Below are 17,569 nucleotides of genomic sequence, written 5' to 3'. Positions count from 1 at the left end.
TTTTCCTGATCCCCATTTATATTTTTCTTCCATATCATTTTTTAAAGGGCCAACACTTTCATCTTTAACCTTTTTTGCTATTTATATACTTAATGAACACTTTGGGGTTAGTTTGACTCTCTTTGGCAATTAATGTTTCTGTCTCTATTTTTGCAGCTTTTATCTGTTTTTTTTTTTTACAGTGATAAAGTTAGTGTTTATGGAATGTCATCACTGAAGCTATTGTTTAGCAGATAGCCACCATTACACTTATGATGTGGAATTTAAGTGTAAAGCCTATAACGTTTTAAAATTTTTAACCATTTTCATATCTGAACAATTCTGCAAAACCTCTGTACAATATCTAGATTCTAAACCCCTACATAGGTATTTATGTAGAGTCACAAAGTCAGTTAAAATGGGTAAAGTGCAAAACAAACATGTAAGGTATAATGTAGTTTTGGGCAGTCCCTGTGGCTTCATCTTGTCCCATCAGCCTTGATAGATAGATCTCTCCCTATATCCAAACAAAGAGATTTATCAATTAAGGCTAGTGGTGCAGGAAAAGGCTGTCAGGGACGACCCTGATGAATTTGGGTTCATGCAGCATGACAGGTTCCCTTTAAAGGGGTACTCTGCCTCTAGACATCTAGACATATGATGTCTGATCGCAGGGGTCTATCCGCTGGGGTCCCCCATGACCTCGGCTGTGGCATTTCAGACACACGGTGCACATAGCGAACTTCGCTCCGTCACAAATGACTGGTGATGCGGGGCGGAGGCTTGTGACATCTAAGTCACACCCCGCCCGTGACTTCATGGCCATGCCCTCTCAATGCAAGTCTATGGGAGGGGGCGTGACAGCCGTCATACTCCATCCCTTAGACTTGCATTGAGGGGGTGTGGCCGTGACATCACAAAAAGGGCACGGCCGTGATGTCACAAGCCTTCGGCGCTGCACCCGAGATGTCTAGGGGTGGAGTACCCCTTTAAGGATAACCATTTGTGAATTTCCTATGCATAATATATCATGAGGAATAATGCTATGATGTGAGCATATTTTAATAGAACAATCATTACAATTCTAACCTTAAAGGGGTACTCCACTGGAAAACTTTTTTTTTTTTAAATCAACTGGTACTTATAAGCTTCTGCATGCTCCACAGGAAGTTTTTGAATTTCCTTTCTGTCTGACCACAGTGTTCTCTGCTGACACCTCTGTCCATTTTAGGAACTGTCCAGAGTAGAAGCAAATCCCCATAGCAAACCTCTCCTGCTCTGGACAGAGGTGTCAGCAGAGAGCACCGTGGTCTGTTTAACTTTCTGTCATCAGTTGATTTAAAACAAAATGTTTTCCAGTGGAGTACCCCTTTAAGTCTGTTCATTTATGTATATTTTTATTTAAAAATTACATCAGAACCTTTGTCAAGTCAAAGAAAACTTTTTTTTTATCATTAAAGTATCAGTTGACTGTTTTTAACATAGAAACATAAGAAAGGTAGGCCTTTCTTTTGACAGGTTCAGAGGGAAGGAAAGCCTTAGTAACAATCACACGTTCAAGAGACTTTTACATTTATTTTACTCCTTACAAGTACAAGAAATCTATATTTAAAGAAATAAAAGAAGCACACGGCCACTACTGTCCAATTCCCCTTTCTCTGTCATTTTCAGCTTTAGCGTCTTAATTTGTGAAATTCTATGTGGTTTATTTGTTCCATGAAGCCTCAGATGTACCATGCCATGAAAACTGTGCCTGACATAGGAGAAATCTTTGCAACTGCTGTGTTTTTTTTTTTTGTAAAGGCCCAAGTTATCAGAAGCTGTAAAATAATCACAGCTTGATAACTCCATTCTTGTGAATTACATGGCATTCAATGGAGGCACAATTACATTGTTTCGTAATGTCAGGTCTTTGAAATAAATGCATTATGCTGTGCACACAAATGTAAAAAAAATATATATATATTCTAAATATCAGCCTTTTAATGTTACTACACAATTTTTATCATTCTGCTTTATTTATTAGCATTACAACGTAGCAAAATTTATCAAAATCAATGGGTAATTGAAACCATATTTACATATCTAAAAGATTTTCACAGCTGCCACATTGTCACATTCTTCAACAATGAACGATAGGAAGATGAACGCTTTCAGGAGAAAGACATTATTTATTTAAAGGCCTTCTACCTATACCTTCTATGACAAGTAGCAATGAAAAGGGGAAGTTAAATAGACATTTTAATGCACCTTGTTAACCATTGGACTGATGACTTGACAAATTCTGCATTGTAAAACTACTGCAACACACTTAAGGTCAATAACCTCTTTCATAATGTTAGTCCCTGAAATATTAAATGTCATACAATGTAATATTCTATATATAATATGGCCTTCTTTAGCAATTGCCTCAACTACTGCTGGCCCCCAGAAACCAATGTCATAATATATTAAGTTCAAACTAAACATCATGAGAGTCCAGAAAGAAAGATGTCCTTTAAAAATCACAGCAAATAAAATCATATAAATATATATGGAATAAACACTGAAAGCATAACATACACTGAACTGACAGCAATAGCCCTGGGAGCACTACTGCAGTCTATTGGCAACTATATACGTTATATTATTGTTTCTATTCAAATCACTTGTAGGAAACACGTTTCATTATACTCCCTCCCATGAGATTACTAGGGAAACAGTATATTTAGCAAAATCCCCATGTAGTAGGTAGCACTTGTTACTTGTTACATGAATAAAAGTGAGCAGAAGGAAACTAGCTGGTAGACTGTATAATATATATATACATATCTATAGAGAGAGAGAGAGAGAGAGAGAGAGAGAGAGAGAGAGAGAGATTTAAAAAAAATAATAATCTGCACTAGAATAATCTAGAAAAGAAAGACAAGCAAACAAACCACAAATCTAAATATTGAAGATCTATCTACCTTTCATCTTTTTATCAATTAGTCTCCTCCCTGCTCCACTGCTGTTTCCTGTTCAGCATGTGCATCAAGTTGCTATACACCAGGCACGTGGCACTGGTGACACTATTCTATACTGTTAGCATATTTAAGCTAGTATGCTCCTTAAAGGGGTACTCCACCCCTAGACATCTTATCCCCTATCTGCCGGAAGCAGATACAGGTGGGTGCTGCATGCTATATTGCGGGGGTCCCCAGCGGCAGGACCCCTTCGATCAGACATCTTATCTCCTATCCTTTGGATAGGGGATAAGATGTCTAGGGGTGGAGTACCCCTTTAAGTCTTCTTTGGGTGCTGGTGTAGCAAAGCTCAGTTTATGTATTGTTCTCTCTTTTAGTTGCATGACCAAAGCTTACTGCTAAAGCAAGATAGGGGTTAACTTTTCCCTTGTTCTGAACTCTATTGCTGTGCAACAAAAACTTTACTCCTAGCTGCTTCTAATGAGCTGAAGGCCTAACTATTTAAACCTTGCCAGGACTCTTACTCATTATCTGAGTGTCTGCTCTCACAGTGCAGACCCTGATCTGACTCTGTTCACCCTCATTCCCTGTCTCAAGCTACCTAGTTGTTTTCCAAACTCTTCCTAGCTATCCCCTGGTTCCTTGTTTCTGCCTTGGCTCTGCCTCGAATGTGTAGTACTACTTTAGGTCTTGACTATTGATGACTCCTGAGCCCACTCCAGCCTTGACTCTTAAAGTGGTATTCCAGTGAAAAAATGTTTTTTCCTATCAACTGGCTCCAGAAAGTTAAACAGATTTGTAAATGAATTCCATAAAAAAAATCTTAATCCTACAAGTACTTATCAGCTGCTAAAGTTGAGTTGTTCTTTTCTGTCTGACAACAGTGCTCTCTGCTTACACCTCTGTCTGTCTCAGGAACTGTCCAGAGTAGGAGCAAATCCCCATAGCAAACCTCTCCTGCTTTGGACAGTTCCTGAGACAGACAGAGGTGTTAGCAGAGAGCACTGTGGTCAGACAGAAAAGAACAACAGCTGAAAAAGTACTGGAGGGATTAAGATTTTTTTAATAGAAGTAATTTACAAATCTGTAAAAAGAAAAGAGATATATTCAATTAGATGGTAATAAACTCATCTCACAGGGCTCTTGTGAGGAGGTGATTATAATGTAAATAACAAGATTACATTAAAATAATTTGTCAATACTTCCAGTAGTACGGCATTTGCTAGTTCAGAATAGCGTTTGTGAACACAGTCCGCGCATATACATCCAAGTCTATATATTAGACACCAAAAGTGGATGTATATTTACCAGCTATATGTACTTGCATATGGATGTAGCTCCAAAGAAACTGGTGCCAGCAAGCACCCGTTCGTGCTGGGGTCTGAGTGCGCTGAATACAAGCTCTGGCGTGCCTTTTGGCGACTGGTCTGCCTGCCACAGACCCGATGGATGCTGCTGTGATGACAAAGGAGGCAACTAGCAGATTCCCGGTGGCCGGACCTTGTGGAGTTTCTTGGCGTCTGACATCAGTGGTGAGAAGGTGGGCTGGATAAGGGGAAGCTGTTGTAAGCAGTTTATGTTGCAGCTGTTGAAAATAGGGATGTCAGACTTTCAATTTGCGCTGGTGGATATCTCAAGCAGCAGTGGTGCGTTATTAGTGCGTTATTTGTAAATTCTAGACGCGTTTCAGGGTGCTTAAATGTTGTAAGCAGTTTATGTTGCAGCTGTTGAAAATAGGGATGTCAGACTTTCAATTTGCGCTTGATGGATATCTCAAGCAGCAGTGGTGCGTTATTAGTGCGTTATTTGTAAATTCTAGACGCGTTTCAGGGTGCTTAAATGTTGTAAGCAGTTTATGTTGCAGCTGTTGAAAATAGGGATGTCAGACTTTCAATTTGCGCTTGATGGATATCTCAAGCAGCAGTGGTGCGTTATTAGTGCGTTATTTGTAAATTCTAGACGCGTTTCAGGGTGCTTAAATGTTGTAAGCAGTTTATGTTGCAGCTGTTGAAAATAGGGATGTCAGACTTTCAATTTGCGCTTGATGGATATCTCAAGCAGCAGTGGTGCGTTATTAGTGCGTTATTTGTAAATTCTAGACGTGTTTCAGGGTGCTTAAATGTGTCAATGACCCTTTCCTCAGTAGAAATATAAATCAATGAAGTAAGTGGTTCCTTTTATACATATGCAGTAGTCATTAGGGCAAAATAGAAACAGGCTGTCACATCGTAGAAAGTAAAAACAGAGATGGATTAGCTATTTTATAATGGTATATCTTAAATCCTGACATAAACTAGGTTGCGATCTTTCTATCAGACATATTGGGCAATATAGATGTGAAGGACAATCCGATACATATACATATAAACATGGACACATGAATTGACATTATATATTGCAACTGTAGCACAAATGGAATAAAACACAGTATTAACTCAATGATCCAGATAGACGTAATCTCAAAGATGGATAAATAATGCAAAATAATAACAGTGAATGAATATATTGATAAGTAGAATAAATGAAATGAAAATAAATTGAATGGAAATAATAATAAAAATAAATACAAATAAATAAAAATGAAAATAAATAAAGATAAAAATAAAATAAAAAATAAGAATAAAACATAAAAATAAATAAATATAGATAAAAATAATAGATATAAAAATAGAATAATAAAAATATGAACAAAATAAATAGCATATGAAATAATGAGATAAAAAATACAAATAAATAAAAACAAATGTAAGTGGATAGAATTGATCAAATTGAATTAAAACCAAAAATAACAATCTGAACATACAAAACCTGAAAAAAGATACATAAAATACTTGTGAAATTGGACAACACATTTTCCAATTTCACTAGTACTTTATATATCTTTTTTCAGTTTATGTATGTTCAATCAGATTTTTATTTGTGGTTTCAATTCAATTTCAATGATTCCACTTACATTTGTTTTTATTTATTTATTTATTTATTTATTATCTCATTATTTCATATGCTATTTATTTTGTTCATATTTTTATTATTCTATTTGTTATTTTATATTTAGTATTTTTATCTATATTTATTTATTTTTATTTTTCATGTTTTATTCAAATTTTTATTTTATGTTTATCATTATTTATTTTCATTTTCATTTTTATTTATTTGTATTTCTTTTTATTATTATTTCCATTCAATTTATTTTCATTTTATTTATTCTACTTATGAATATATTCATTCACTGTTATCCGATATCCCTTATTACCGTATTTATCGGCGTATAACACGCACTTTTTAGGCTAAAATTTTTAGCCTAAAGTCTGTGTGCGTGTTATACGCCGATACACCCCCAGGAAAGGCAGGGGGAGAGAGGCCGTCGCTGCCCGCTTCTCTCCCCCTGCCTTTCCTGGGGTCTAGAGCGCTGCTGTCGGCCCTTCTCACCCACTGGCTATCGGCGCCGCTGCCCGTTCTGTCCCCCTGACTATCGGTGCCGGCGCCCCATTGCCGGCGTGGATAGCCAGGGGAAACTTTTTTTACCCATATATCCTTGGTAAAATGAGGGTGCGTGTTATAGGCCGGTGCGTGGTATACCCCGATAAATACGGTATTTTTCATTATTTATCCATCTTTGAGATTACGTCTATCTAGATCATTGAGTTAATACTGTGTTTTACTCCATTTGTGCTACAGTTGCAATATATAATGTCAGTTCATGTGTCCATGTTTATATGTATCTGTATCGGCTTGCCCTCCACATCTACGTTGCCCAATATGTCTGATAGAAAGATCGCAACCTAGTTTATGTCAGGATTTATTTTACCATTATAAAATAGCTAATCCATCTCTGTTTTTACTTTCTACGATGTGACAGCCTGTTTCTATTTTGCCCTAATGACTACTGCATATGTATAAAAGGAACCACCTACTTCATTGATTTATATTTCTACTGAGGAAAGGGTCATTGACACATTTATGCACCCTGAAATACGTCTAGAATTTACAAATAACGCACTGATAACGCACCACTGCTGCTTGAGATATCCACCAAGCGCAAATTGAAAGTCCGACATCCCTATCTTCAACAGCCGCATCTTCCACTTATCCTGCCAACCTTCTCACCACTGACGTCAGGCGCCAAGAAACTCCACGAGGTCCGGCCACCGGGAATCTGCTAGTTGCCTCACAGCAGTTGTCATCACAGCAGCATCCATCGGGTCTGTGGCAGGCAGACCAGCCACAGAAGCGCACGCCAGCGCTTGTATTCAGCGCACGCATACCCCGGCATGGACGGGTGCTTACTGGCACCAGTTTCTTTGGAGCAACATCCATATGCAAGTAAATCTGGCTGGTAAATATAGATCCACTATTGGTGTCTAATATATGGACTTGGGTGTATATGCCCATACTTCTTTAATGTGCGGACTGTGTTCACAAACGCTATTCTGAATTAGCAAATGCCGGACTATTGGAAGTATTGACAAATTATGCAGCGGTGTGATTTTATTTTAATGTAATCTTGTTATTTATATTATGACCTCCTCACAAGGGCCCTGTGATAGGAGGTTATTACCATCTAATTTAAATATATGATTATTATATGTGTTTTAATAAAAATATTTTATAATTTTTTTCATCATATATTTGAAGCACGGTTCATTTATATTCATCATATATCAGTTTATCTGATATTGTCCTTGAGGTTTATGGTAACAATCTCTTACAAAAATACTTTACACCTAAGGTGTAGGTATTCAACCATAATATACCTCGGCCAATAAGTGAGCTGCACTTACTATTTTTACTTAATTTACAAATCTGTTTAACTTTCTGGAGCAAGTTGATATGAGAAAAAAAATGTTTTTCACTGGAATACACCTTTAAGTACTATTTCTGGTTCCTGAAAGTTTCTCCCAGCAATGGCCCTTGGTTCCTCATTCTTGTACTGTTTCTGTTTCCAAAATGTATCGATGCTCCAGTGCTGTATCCTTGCTGACCACCTGGGGTCTGATTCCAGCTCCTAAGCTGGTACTGGTATTTGTACCCCTAGCCTAGTACCCCTATACTCCTTGTTTGGTCTTTTCCATCCTGTTTTATCCTGTTTTATACTCCATACGTCTTGTTCCTGATCCTTTTCCACATGCTGTGCCTGGCCTGGCCTTAGACCTAGTGGTTACCATACAGTCCATATCTCTGTGAAACAAGGGATCCATTAGATCCACAGACTAGCCAGAACAAAACCAGCTGAAACCTAAGGATCCACCATCTTGGCAAAAAAGATTGTAACTTTTACCTATATATATTTTTGTTAAATATGTTGGGTTAAGTCTAGTCTTCTTGAATACCAGTCCGACACTGGTCAATTGTCCATGTTAAAGTCATCAATGTAAATGAAGGTTACACATTAACAATCTTTTAAACTGCAACATTATGCAGGGAAGGAAACTTAAGATGTGGAACATGGGAGATGGTCTGGGAACAGTTGTCTTTTCCTCTCTATACTGATGACAAAGTGTTATCAATAGGAAAACTGCTAGTTCCAGCAGCGCCATAAGGGAAATGTAAGGTGTTAAAATTGCACACTTGAAACTCTGCCATTCCTCAAATCTGCCTACCCGAGACAGCTGCCTCATTATAGGATCGTACCCGGCTTTATCAGCAATGAGTGAATGCATTCTATTTCTGAAAAGCTGCCAATGCATATAACCATGACAGTCACATTGCCAACATTAAGGGTGCAGCTCTTGCCCCTTCCACATACCCTGTAATGATCTAATGGCAACTTATAATGTTATTTACTATCATGCGGAATTTCACCCATACACATGACGCCTATTGTGTACCACTTAATATAGCATATATTATCAGTTACTTAATAAAACCAGCCATCAATGGAATTGTCTCCTCTCATTTGATGGTGTTCAGTGACTTATAGTAGGCTGTACATTTTTCTCTTCAAGCTCAACATTCTTGAAGACAAGTATCAAGTGCCATTTATTATCTACTGTAAACCGAGAACATTAACCTTCCATGCCGTTTTGATGGATATGTCGACAGAGTTCTGTGTATGTAGCATTGAGATGATCTGTACATTACAAACTGCAAATACAAATATTTGGGTAAAGTGATAGAAGGGGCTAATTATACAAAACTACGGTAGGATAAGGAGTTTAGAGGGACTGGTGGCAGCTGTTTTCCTTTAGCAGGTCCCTGAAGTGCTGATCTGCCTGTGCCTAAGTTTCCTTTCCAGTGATCAGATGAACCGGCTGGCATTCCTGACAGTTCATGAGCAATTTCTAAGATTGTTCCTATTCCTGCTTATTTTCTGTAGGGGTTTGCACCCTATGCTCCTGTCAATAAAAAGTCACTTGCTCCTTCCTTCATTTTTAAAGGACATCTGTCGCACTCTAACTTCTGTCCAATGTCACACAGTGACTAGTGGGACTGTGCTGGAACTTACTTGAACATTTGATAGCATTCTGCAATGCTCTTCATTTAACATTTCTTGTTTAACTATTTCAACCGCAGATTGTCTTTGCTCAACACATCAGCTGCTCTAATCTATTTTCAAGCTGATTAACTTGAAAAAGTCAAATGAAATAGTTTGGCGTTTATCTATGTGCATTGATGTTACTATTTGTTTCTTTATATACCTTATATTATTCCTGTACGGTGGGGTTTGACATTTGTCTACCAATATCTGCTATGTTTTTGCTTTGTTTCTTTGTTTATTTAAAATAAAAACCTTCAAATATAAAAAAAAAAAAGTCAAATTAAAACATGTGGCATCTGATCAGGGTAAGATAGACTATACTCGTGGGGACATTACTGTGTCATTTATGTAGCTTACACATTTGTATACTTTAGATAAAACCTGCATTGATCTCCTTCGTAAGTGTTTATAAAAACAGCTATAAAAAGAGCTAAAAATATTAAAGGGGTATTCCGGCTTTATACATCTTATCCCCTATTCAAATGATAGGGTTTAAGATGTATGCTCGCAGGGGTCCCGCTGCTGGGGACCCCCACAATCTCATCCCCCTATCTCATCCCCCTAGTGATGTCTCCACACGCTCCCTCCATTCATGTCTATGTGAGGGGGCGTGATGGCTGTCATGCTCTCTCCCATAGACATGTATGGAGGGGGCATGGCGTGCCGTGCCGTGATGTCACGTCCCCGTGGCCATGATGTCACGTCCCCATCTGGTAGGCAGCGTCCGACACAAAATGCCAGTTGCTGCACCAAGATCGCGGGGGTTCCCTTTGGATAGGGGATAAGATGTATAAAGCCAGAATACCCCTTTAACTATGCCTATAAAAACTGCCACAAATAGCTCTGTTTTTCAACGTTGTAGGGTAATAGGCTGAACTGGATGGCCAAACTAAGGATGGAATGTACTAACCATTGTTTCACAGGCCTGTCTTATGTAAACCACTACCAGCTTAGGATCATATGGGATTTATTTAGGAAAAGCATAGCCTGAAAGGTCTAAACCAGCTTGGAGCTGGCATAGATTTCGATTAGAATTTGGTAAATTATGGGGTAAATTCACCCTGCAAGGAGAGCAATACCCCTTTCACCTAAAGCTCCTCTCGTCATGCGCAAAATCTTAAGACTTTTAGCTGATCTGCGCCAGGTATAGGTCTTTATAAACTCCCCTCTATGTTACTATAAATATTTCAAGAACTATCATAGGAGACAGACGTTTCTCTTGACAGACCATTAGTAATTCCATTGAAGAATACTATGCTCATTTGACCCCGAGCAGGAAATGAATCACACACCACGTCCACTGCCACTGACTCACTACACATCCCTCGATCTAATGTACAGATGGAAATTATTGGGAATTTATCATTTTCTGCACCAATGCAAAATTGCAACAAATCTACATTTAAACAGGTGTATAGAAATATAGAGCTTTTTTAATTACAAGATATACTTTACTGTACAACTAACTGTCAGATGTATAAACTCAGGATGCTGTGATAAGTTCTTAGAGGTAAAAATAGCATTTCTTGTATCTCTTTCATATCTGTGTTATTGAATACTGTCTTGTGCAATACATGGCAGCTGCAGTATAGAAGAACTTGCAATGTACATTGTGAGAAGACATGAATATATAGTATGTTAAACTGGTTGTGGTGAATATTATTTCTCATACAAGATAGATAGATGAATATAAGATAGATATATATATAGATAGCTGTAAAATAGATAGATAGATAGATAGATAGATATGAGATAGATAGATAGATATGAGATAGATAGATAGAGATGAGATAGATAGATAAACAGATGATAGATATGAGATAGATATTAGATAGATAGATAGATAAATACATATGAGATAGATAGATATGAGATAGATAGATAATAGATAGATATTAGATAGATAGATAGATAGATAGATAATAGATAGATATTAGATAGATAGATAAATAGATATGCAATAGATAGATAGATTGATATGAGATAGATAGATAGACAGATAGATAAATAATAGTTAGATAGATACATATTAGATAAATAGACATAAAATAGATAGATAGATAGATATGAGATATATAGATATTAGATAGATAGATATTAGATAGATAGACATAAAATAGATAGATAGATGGATAGATATAAGATAGATAGATAGATAGATATGAGATAGATAGATAGATAGCTATGAGATAGATGGATAGATATGAGATAGATAGATAGATATGAGATAAAAAGATATGAGATAGATAGATATGCAATAGATATGCGATAGATAGATTGATATGCGATAGATAGATAATAGATAGATATGAGATAGATAGATAGGAGATAGATAGATATGAGATAGATAGATATATATGAAATAGATAGATATGAGATAGATAGATATGCGATAGATAGATAGATATGAGATAGATAGATATGAGATAGATAGATATGAGATAGATAGATATGAGATAAAAAGATATGAGATAGATGGATATGCGATAGATAGATAATAGATAGATATGAGATAGATAGATAGATAGATAGATAGATAGGAGATAGACAGATATGAGATAGATAGATAGATATGAAATAGATAGATATGAGATAGATATTAGATAGATAGATAGATAAATACATATGAGATAGATAGATATGAGATAGATAGATAATAGATAGATATTAGATAGATAGATAGATAGATAGATAATAGATAGATATTAGATAGATAGATAAATAGATATGCAATAGATAGATAGATTGATATGAGATAGATAGATAGACAGATAGATAAATAATAGTTAGATAGATACATATTAGATAAATAGACATAAAATAGATAGATAGATAGATATGAGATATATAGATATTAGATAGATAGATATTAGATAGATAGACATAAAATAGATAGATAGATGGATAGATATAAGATAGATAGATAGATAGATATGAGATAGATAGATAGATAGCTATGAGATAGATGGATAGATATGAGATAGATAGATAGATATGAGATAAAAAGATATGAGATAGATAGATATGCAATAGATATGCGATAGATAGATTGATATGCGATAGATAGATAATAGATAGATATGAGATAGATAGATAGGAGATAGATAGATATGAGATAGATAGATATATATGAAATAGATAGATATGAGATAGATAGATATGCGATAGATAGATAGATATGAGATAGATAGATATGAGATAGATAGATATGAGATAGATAGATATGAGATAAAAAGATATGAGATAGATGGATATGCGATAGATAGATAATAGATAGATATGAGATAGATAGATAGATAGATAGATAGATAGGAGATAGACAGATATGAGATAGATAGATAGATATGAAATAGATAGATATGAGATAGATATGCGATAGATAGATAGATAGATAGATAATAGATAGATATGAGATAGATAGATATGAGATAGATAGATATGAGATAGATAGATATGCGATAGATAGATATGAGATAGATAGATATGAGATAGATAGATATGCGATAGATAGATATGAGATAGATAGATATGAGATAGATAGATATGTGATAGATAGATATGCGATAGATAGATATGAGATATATAGATATGAGATAGATAGATATGAGATAGATAGATAGATATGAGATAGATAGATATGAGATAGATAGATAGATATGAGATAGATAGATATGATATAGATAGATAGATATGCGATAGATAGATAGATAGATAATAGATAGATATGAGATAGATAGATATGAGATAGATAGATAATAGATAGATAGATATGAGATAGATAGATATGAGATAGATAGATATGCGATAGATAGATATGAGATAGATAGATATGAGATAGATAGATATGAGATAGATAGGAGATAGATAGATATGCGATAGATAGATATGAGATAGATAGATATGCGATAGATAGATATGCGATAGATAGATATGAGATATATAGATATGAGATAGATAGATAGATATGAGATAGATAGATATGAGATAGATAGATATGAGATAGATAGATAGATATGAGATAGATAGATAGCATTTTGCTTTTTAAGTCGGTAGATGGATATTGAAACTCATACATACTCTGCAGACCACCCAGAATAAACTTCTTTAACCATAAATGACTCACGTAATAAAATCCCACCTGTCTCGCATAGTTTTGTTTATGGGGACCGCTGTTTACTTCTGTAGTAACAATAAAAACATGTGTTTCAGAAACTTGGCTCATTTCGGTAGGTGACAATATTGCGGTGTTTCGGGAGGTGATTTAATTAGAGCGGAGTGAATTTCTTAAGTAAAGCAGTTTGTTTTTCCTAGGACGGAGTCCTGTAGATGTGTCTCTATAGTCTAGCATTGGCTGTGTGACTTCTAATTACTGGACCCTTTGGCCGTGAGTCAGGAACTTTTAGTAGTATCAGATGGAATGGCTACATATGCGGAGCTGTTCCGGATCCTGTGCCATCACATAATGCTCTGATTAGCTGTGTCTCGGGGCCGCTCACTGCTCATCACCCTGCGTTCTGCCAGCCTCATTAACCTTTTCAACATTACACTTTATATGTGAGATTACTCTTAGGTTGGTAATTGAAAAACAGCAGCATCGCCTGTTCTGTCATCATAAAAGGCTCTGTACAGTTGTTAGTGCAGGACATGAGCCGAAGAGTTAAATCGATGCAGAAAGGCCAATGTGTTGGCTGTAGCTGCACATCAATAAATAGTGATTAGCACGTGAAGAGGATGGGAAAATAGCCAAACATTTGGAAAATGTGACATTGAAGAGGAACCCAATGGGAGGAAATGATCAACTGGATTTTCTCTTGGGACAGGATGAAAGAAGCAGAAAACCATTAGCATCACTTGTAATCCTTGAAAATTCTATGGGTTTTATGTGTCTAAATATGAACTATGATTAATATTACCACAAGTACTTCAGCAAGACTGAGACCATCAGATGTAGCAGAGCTCAGTATACCATTCAGATTAAAGTTAGACACTTTTCATCGCGTCAGTCTTTTTTAAGGACTACAGGTAAACCTACATTGAGTAAGTTATCATGCCGAAAAGGAGTTACCTGACAAAGCTCTACCACATCTGCTCAGATGTAACAAAAGGGAGTTAATGCGAAAGTTTACACCGAATATCGGCACTTTGCCATTCCGCAAATATTTACAATATAGCGATATATTTGTTTTTTGGTTTTTTTTCTTCTTCACAGTACACATCACAACAATGTATACTGTGTCGGACTATCCTGCATAGTCTCTACAAGTCTACCGTCAGAATGATTGTTTATATAAATTGGTATGCACAGTTTGTGGTATAATCGCTGTATTCACTACCTTTGTATTGCTGCTCTGACTTCTGTAAACCGGTGTTTTTTTACTGTTTCAATAAAACGAATAAAAATAAAAGGATGTGTACTGTGTAAAAAAAAAAAGAAAGTGACCATCCCTCCCGGCTTCCAACTTGTGGTCCAAAGAAGGCTCCAATACTATTTATTGTGTGAGTCGGCGTTGAGCTCGAATATTTTGTATACGCGAATATTAAAATATTCGCGAATATTAGCACTTCCAGAGGACACTGATCCCTCCCTTCTTTTAGGTAAAAGATATAGTCGCGCATGCACACTATGCCAATTCCATTATGAATTTTCCCATGGAAAGTAATAGGAATGAACATAGGATGAATATTCGTCCATATATTTGCAAAATATCGCGATTTCGAATATGGCCCCTGCCGTTCATCATTAATTAAGAACAATGTGCTAATACAGTTTAAAGGGGTACTCCCACCCTAGACATCTTATCCCCTATCCAAAGGATAGGGGATAAGATGTCTGATCGCGGGGGTCCTGCCGCTGGGTAGCCCTGCATTATTGCATGGGGCACCCACCGTTTTTTTCACCGGAACCGCTGGAGGGTCTGAGTTGCAACTCCGGGAACGGAAGTCCGTGACGTCAGGACTCCACACCCGTGTGACATCACGCCCGTACCCTCAATGCAAGTCTATGGGAGGGGGTGTGATGTGTCTAGGGTGGGAGTACCCCTTTAAGCAAGATGAATACATTAAAGGGGTATTCCAGGAAAACATATTTATATATATATATGTATATATATATATATATATATATATATATATATATATATATATATAATCAACTGGCTCCAGAAAGTTAAACAGATTTGTAAATTACATCTATTAAAAAATATAAATCCTTCCAATAATTATCAGCTGCTGAAGTTGAGTTTTTCTTTTCTGTCTGCCAACAGTGCTCTCTGCTGACATCTCTGCTTGTCTTGGGAACTGCACAGAGTAGAAGAGGTTTGCTATCGGGATTTGCTTCTACTCTGGACAGTTCCCGAGACAGGTGTCATCAGAGAGCACTCAGACAGAAAAGAACAACTCAACTTCAGAAGCTCATAAGTACTGAAAGAATTAAGAATTTTTAATAAAAGTAATTTACAAATCTGTTTAACTTTCTGGAGCCAGATGATAGATATATATATATATATATATATATATATATATATAAAAGTTTGTTTTTTTCCTGGATAACCCCTTTATGTATACAAAACCCAGTACACAACAGTTCAATGACAAATGACTCAATACATAAATATATTTATAATATTAGATAACACATTAAGCACAACATTGAAAATGCACCGATATTAATGTCTAATCCCTTGGAATATATCGTCCTTCCAGGACAGATGTGAGACAGTTGGAGAAAGTTGTAGGTAAGGATGTGTGACAGATTGCTGTTAACATGTAATCCGGTTATTTGGGGATTTATGGAGTGCTGCTGGAATAATCGGTTGACATCTCGTGCAGTGCGCTTCCTATCCCAGACCTGCCACTAATCTTTGCTGTGCCCAAGTTCATCTGATGTGAACTTGAGAGCGCAGACACATCAAGATCAATAGATAAGACGACAGCAGGGATTGCATCTGCTTATTGTAGCACTGCTCTGTGAAGACTTTGTGTGTCTAAAAGGCATCACCAATCATTTTTCTGTGCCAGATGAATTACTCCGCACCTCTCCAGCCTAAACACCAATTAAAATCCTCAATCAGGGCCTCTCTAATGACACAACAGGTAAACTCCAGTCTGTTGTCACTTGCCATAGACCAGTGTTTCCCAACCAGAGTGCCTCCAGCTGTTGCAAAACTACAGCTCCCAGTATGCCTGGACAGCCTTCGGCTGTCCAGGCATACTGGGAGCTGTAGTCTTGCAACAGCTGGAGGCACCCTGGTTTGGAAACCCTGCCATAGACTATGCATGCATGTAAATCTGTGATCCCAAGGCAATGACTTCTTGATGCACAGCTATTCTGGATTGCTCACTACTACATGATAATGGATCACAAATGATCTGGATAAACTTTACACAGACACATGACAAAGAGCAACATCCCAGGCTGCTAATAGTAGCTTACCTTTCATGTGTTTGAGTAAATCCCACAGTCAAAATGATAGAAAGCTGCAAGTGCTGAACTTAACTGGATTCAGACTCCCAAAGAGTGGGAGAGGGTAGAAGGAGCTGTGTCCTTATTAGTCTCACAGTGTGATCCTCCCACTCAGTCAGCAGACAGGACGGCCACCAACACAGATAACCAGCACATTGCGCTGCTTTTACAAATTCACAGCAATCTCCCCTTATAGTAGCAGCTGGATACGTAGAGGATCTATACAGAGCTCTATGCAGGCCTGCCTTACTTCAGCACAACCCAGTCTATCACTAGCACAGGTGTTAAAGGGACACTAAACCTATTGTCTACCTCATGTACAGTTGACATGCAATTGAGTGCAATCTTTTGCCTTCTGTTATCCGCCATTTTAGACTGCAAAGACAAAAGAATTCATAATATAGAAATCCAGAAAAGTATCCGTCCCCTAGCCCTATTTATACATCTTAATTCACCCCCCCCCATACCTTTAGCTCTGAGATCCCCAGAAGTAATCACATATTGGTAAATATGTATATACTCGAGTATAAGCCGAGTTTTTCAGCACAGTTTTTCATGCTGAAAACGCCCTCCTCGGTTTATACTCGAGGGAACAAAGAAAATAATCACTTTAGGAATACCAGTAGAGGGGGGGTGGGCTGGGCCGTCCATCTCCATTGCAGGGACCGTCCGCATTCCGAGTCCGGGCCATCTTCTCTGCTCCGG

General features: G+C 37.0%; 1 protein-coding gene across 4 annotated transcripts in view; it reads right to left on the bottom strand.

Annotated features, from left to right (window-relative positions):
• Positions 1–16,945, bottom strand: part of COL19A1 (collagen type XIX alpha 1 chain) — a 1,011,804-nt gene extending 994,859 nt beyond the window's left edge. For all 4 annotated transcript variants that reach the window (XM_056565831.1, XM_056565835.1, XM_056565834.1 and 1 more), the window contains exon 1: positions 16,835–16,945. The gene's annotated coding sequence lies outside the window, so the exon portion shown is untranslated. The remainder of the gene's footprint in view (positions 1–16,834) is intronic.
• Positions 16,946–17,569: the final 624 nt, after the last annotated feature.

Source organism: Hyla sarda, chromosome 3 (assembly GCF_029499605.1).
Source record: "Hyla sarda isolate aHylSar1 chromosome 3, aHylSar1.hap1, whole genome shotgun sequence".
NCBI lineage: Eukaryota > Metazoa > Chordata > Amphibia > Anura > Hylidae > Hyla > Hyla sarda.
Note: the sequence above shows the minus strand (reverse complement) of the source record. Positions and strands in the feature narration are given on the sequence as shown.